Genomic DNA, 5,876 nt, shown 5'->3' on the forward strand with positions numbered 1-5,876 from the left:
AGGTAGGGCGCTCCCTCCCTGAAAATCACTGTAATCAAAAGCTAACACTTGTATGTTTACTATGAATCCAGCACTGTTCTAAGTGCTTTCTCTCCTCATGGCAACACTAGAAATGAGCCTTGTCCCCATTTTAAAGAAGAGGATATTCAGGCACAGGGAGGTCACACAGCATTTCTCTCCATCATCCTCTCACCCACCCAAGCTCAAAACCTGAATTGTAAGTGACGCTCCTCCCTGTTCTCGCCGGCTGCCCTGATAGCATCACTCACTCTTTGGGACTTTCTACATTCTCTGCTACACCAGGGTCTCGGGGATAGGATTTGGCCCCAGAGCATCTGACTCCAGAACCTGCCCTCTTAATCCTGTGAGTCTGGGCTTCATCTGTGCTTAGGAAGAGTTCCTGAAGGCTTGGAGCAGAAGAGAGACCAGGTAAGAATAACCATCCTAGACAGGCAGCCTGGAAGAACCAGGATGAGAGAAAGACCAGGGAATATGCTACTGCACATTCAGGACAGCAGGCAGCAGGAAAAGGACAGAGCGGTGAGAGATGCTACCAGGGCCCCTGGCAAGACTGGCACTTGGGAAGTACAATGGGGAGGAGGTGTCACTTATGACTCAGGTTTTGAGATTGGGTGGGTGAGAGAGGACGCTGCTGCCCTGGGAAGAAAAAGGAAAACTGGAAGGAGAAGACAGTTGTTTTCTTCATGCTTCCTGTGAGATGGGGACAGGATACCCAAGTGGAAACATCTGTCAGCAATGGAGATACAGAGTTCACGTCAAGCAGGGAGGTCAGGAGCCAATGTGGCAGCCAGGACCAAGGGTATCACCGGATGGAAATGACTCTGGAATCTAGGGGTGTGGAGCAATTCCCTGGAGTAAAACACAGGAGGAGTCCTGGTGTGGCACTATGGACTGCAAAGTCAGTCTGAACTGCAAAGTCAGCGGTTCAAGCTCACCAGCCACTCCTAGGAAACCCTATACAAGATAGCTATAGGTTGGAACCGACTCGAGAGCACTTAACAACAACAAAAGGAGACTAGAAGGGGTGAGGGGTGGGGGCAACGGCACTGAGAGGACCAAAGATGGATGGCACTTTCTAGAAGCAGGTGGAAATTGGATATGAAATACTGTTGGATCCCATGTATATGAAATATCTAGAACAGGCAAGTGTACAGAGACAAAAGCTTACTGCTGATTACTAAGGGTTACTAAGCAACATTTGGAAACAGATAATGGTGAGGGTTTAACAACATGGTCTATTTACTCCATCACTTGACTGCACATATGAAGAATGCTGAAATGGCAAATGTTTAGTCCGTATACATTTTGTTGTTGTGTTGTTAGGTGCCATCGAATCGGTACCGACTCACAGCGACCCTATACACAAGAGAAAGAAACACTGCCCTGTCCGGTCCTAGGCCAACCTCACAATTGTCGTTACACCTGAGCCCATCGCTGCGGCCACTGTGCCAGTCCATCTCGTTGGTATTGTAAACATATATTGATTGATTGGAGGCAGGACTTGATGGTGGCTAGAGTGGAGGTGCAGTGAAGGTCGCTGTCAGCAATACCACAGAATACCAGGCAAAGCAGATCCAGGGCAGAACTCCAAAACTCGGAACCACAGAGATAGGAATATTCTTAAAGTTTGAAGGCTTACAGATTGTGGAACTTGAAGCTGAAGTAAAAAATCACGTACTTTTGAATCTGCCGGGCTCGGAGGCCCAGAGCCAACATCTTGGGCGAGACCACGCAGCAAGACCAAGCCGGGGAGCAGAAACACCACGGAAAAACGCAGCAGGAACCTTGGAGCAAAGGAGCGGAGGTCCCTGGGACCATCAAGGGAGAAGAGCGGAGAACGAGACCCTACCCAGAGAAGCAGTGATGTCTGAGATGGAGCAGCTGGGGACTTTGGACATAGAGAGGGAGAGGGGCTGTGTGCTGACGACTGGGGGACCGGATTGTAGGATGTACCCTTTGGTTGGTCCATGATGCATGGAAGGGATTGTAACCATGGCAATGAAATGATATATGATACGATGAATGTAAAATTAATGTTCTCCTATGTAAACTATCACATAATTCACAATATAACATTTTATATATATATATATTTACTACTTAAAAAAAAAAAGAGGAAGAATGAAAGGTGGAAGAAGGTTTAGCAAGAGAGCCCAGAGGGCAGGAGATTCAAGGCCGAGCAGTATCCGGCTGTTTGGGGACAGCGCCATGTGGTGGGCAGCTTGCAGTGCTATCGACATCTCAAGAAAAAAGGAGAAGTCAAAGGGCTCACACACAGGGGAGGGCTGTGTCGGGCTTCCAGGGTTCCCTTGCTGTCGTCATAGTAACGACCTGGCCACACCCATCAATGAGGGCCACACTGATTCATGCTTTATTGACTCAGGTGTGGCAGCATTCCCCCACACTCAGACAAACTCACTAGTAGCTTGAAGGTTTAAGGAGCTAATTTACCAAGAAACTAAAGTAAACAGGGGAAAGCACCAAGTTTCTGAATTGATCTAGAAGCAGAACAAAGCTACCAGACTGCCAGCTTGAAGCCGGCTTAGGATAACACCACCTCAAGGATTTATGGGATCCTTAAATAATTCCCAGCTCTCTCTGTAAGAAGGTCTCCAGTTCATGCACCTAAACCAAGAAATAATGTGGTGGAGGGACAGAGAAAGAGAGGAAAACCACCCCCCACAATGAGATGGATTGGCCAAGTGGCAGCATCGATGGCCTCAAGCGTGACAACAGTAGTGAGGTTGGCCCAGGATCAGGCAGTGTTTCGTTCTGCTGTGCATAAGGTCGCTATGGGTCGGTACCGATTCGATGGCACCTAACAACAACAACAACAACAACAACAAATCCTTCCAGGTGCAAATGACTAGAGCCTCAGTCTCCAACCTCTCCAGGCCTATGGTGGTGGGAGAGAGGGGGGAAGACACAGAAATAAACTCCACACACAGTGAGACAGGAGTGAGCTCCACACTTTAGGCACCCTGAGGCTTCCTAAAGACTCTCTCACTGAGTGGCCAAGGATGAGTAATGCTCTTCACACATGCTCCCAACAGGAGATGGAATTGACTCAAAGGCAACTGGGTTTGGTTTGGTTTGGTGGACAAGTGACCGTGGACCAGGTATTGGGGAGTGGGCCTTGGATCCTTCCTTCCTTTTAAAGAAAAAGGCATCTAAAAACCTTGCTTGGATTTTGAAATTACAAAGAACCTATAGATAGATCAATTTGGGGATAACTGATATCTGAACAACACTGATTCTTCTAAACCATGAACAACTAAACCAGGGGCGAGAAACATCTGGCCCGTGGAGCACAGAGGCCTGTAAAATCACTGGGTGGGGCCCTGCCAAGGCAACCACAATTCCAGCCATCACACTGTTGTTGTTGTTATTATGTGCTGTGGAGTCAGACACCGGACCAGCTGGTAGTTTCGAACTGCTGACCGTGAAGTTCACAGCCTGATTCCTAACCACTACGCTACCAGAGCTCCTTAGAGGTAAGTTAATTTGTCAGATTAAATGTTTGACCAAATTCAGCAAGCTAATTTTTAAATTCATAATTTTGTATGGTCCGTGAATGATGTTATAATTTTTGGCAAAAAAAAAGTTCCCCACCCCGATCTAAACCATGAACGTGACATATTTCTACACGTATTTACTCTTTCTTTGGCTTCTTAAATTTCCTCAGCAATGTTTCATAGTTTTAAGGGTAAAGGGCTTACTTTAGTTACATTTATTCCTAAGATTTTTAGTTTTTTTGTTACTGCAAATGGATTTTTAAAAATTAATTTTTCCTTTATTTATTGCTGTTGTTGTTAAGAATCATTAAGTTGGTTTCGACTCATAGCAACCCTGTACAGGGTTTTTTCCAAAGAGTGGCTAGTTGGTTTGAACTGCTAACCTTGCAGTTAGCAGTCCAGTGCTTATCCTAGAGCACCACACCAGGACTTCTATTTGATGCTAGAATATAGAAATGTAATTCATTTTTATATATTGACCTTGTATCCTATGGCATTTATTCGAACAGTTTTCTTAATAGATTCCCTGGGTTTTCTATGTAAACAATCATAGACAGTAAAATAATTATCTTTTCCTTTCCAATCTGTATTCCTTTTTTTTTTTTTTTAAGCTTTTTTATTGTGAATTGAGTGAAAGTTAACAGAGCAGATCATCAGTTTTACATTTAATATTTACACTTTACATTTTGCTTCATTTCAATGATTACAATCCCCTTCATGTACCATCAGTTAAGTATTTACTTCCATTCCCCTCCCTCGTTTTTTATGTACCACAGAAAAGATATATTTGTTTAAATGTCCAAAGAACACATTTTGCCAACCTTGTGTCCGCAGGCACATGGCTTTTCTCATTCCATGTAGCCCCCTATTTTTGATAGGCAATGTCTAAATTGCTTGCCCCTATAAACCCAGTGCAGAAGCTCTGGTAGCGTAGTGGTTACGAATCGGGCTGCGAACCACAAGGTCAGCAGTTCGAAACTATCAGTTGCTCCACGGGAGAAAGATGAGGCTTTCTGATCCCGTAAAGATTTACAGCCTTGGAAACCCTGTTCAGGGTCACTATGGGTCAGAACCGACTTCACAGCACTAAACAACAACATCAACTCAGCGCACTGAGGAAACTAGCTTGTTCCTTGATATGAAGAATCCTTCCATTCCGGTGCGAATTCTGAGCAACTGCATTCATAACACAGGTCCAGTTCATCAAATTGTCAATTTGTGTTCTTTTTTAAAACTCTTTTTCTTCCCTCAAATATCTCCAGTACAATGTTGAACAGAAGTGCTGAGAGGGGACAAACTTTTCCTTATCTTAGAGGAAAGCATTCAATTTATAATGATTCCATATAATGTTAGTCATTTTTTTCATAGAGGCCTGTGACGCCTGTGACAAGTTAACATTGTGTGTCAACTTGACTGGCCAGGATTCTCAGTGGCTTAGTAGTTAAGACATAGTGAGCCCCCATGAGGAGATCTAATAGAATGTCATCACCCCTGTGATGAGCTCTCGCCCAAGCAGCCAATCAGCTGAAAGGATGTTTCCTCCGGAGTGTGGTCTATTCCCAATATTATGGACAATCCGGGCAGCGCTTGCTTGCTCTTTGCTGTGTCTGGATCTTGCATCTGACTCATCATCCAACCTCCAGTTATTAGGACTCAAGCCAGTGGCCTGCTGTACTGACTGCCAATCTTGGGAGTCAGTAGCCTGCCCTCTTACCTGCCGACATTGGATGCATTTGCCTCTGCAGCCGGAAGCCTGCCCTCTGACCGACATCTGCCATCTGTAGCTATGAGAATCAGGAGCAGCTTTCAGCCAGAAATTTGACCCGTAAACTTGTACGTATATAAAAGCTTCACTGGTTTTGCTTCTCTAGAGAACCCAGCCTAAAACAACACCCTTTAACAAATTAAGAAAGTCCCCCTCGATTCCTAGTTTACTGAGTTTTCCTTATGAATGGAAATGGAATAGCATCAAATAGTTTCCCTTCATCTCTCTTTTATTGTATTAAATGTGTGTGTCACATTCATTGTTTGAAAATGAAACCAACCTTGCATTCCTGGGGTAAACATCAATTGGTCATACCCTTTATTCTATGTTAGATTTCTTTTGCTAATATTTGGTTGAAGATTTTACATCTATGTTTATAAAAGATACTGTTCTATAAGTTCTTCTTGAAACGCCTATATTTATGGCTTGCATATCAAGGTTTGCTGGTGAGTTGGGAAATGTTCCCTCCTCTCTATTTTCCAAAGGAGTCTATATCAAATTAGTAATTTTATTCTTTAAATGTACGATAAAAGTGGTACTACCGGGAGAACAAACAAGATGGCGGATCGGGTGGA

This window comes from Chrysochloris asiatica, unplaced genomic scaffold (assembly GCF_000296735.1).
Source record: "Chrysochloris asiatica unplaced genomic scaffold, ChrAsi1.0 scaffold00040, whole genome shotgun sequence".
Lineage (NCBI taxonomy): Eukaryota > Metazoa > Chordata > Mammalia > Afrosoricida > Chrysochloridae > Chrysochloris > Chrysochloris asiatica.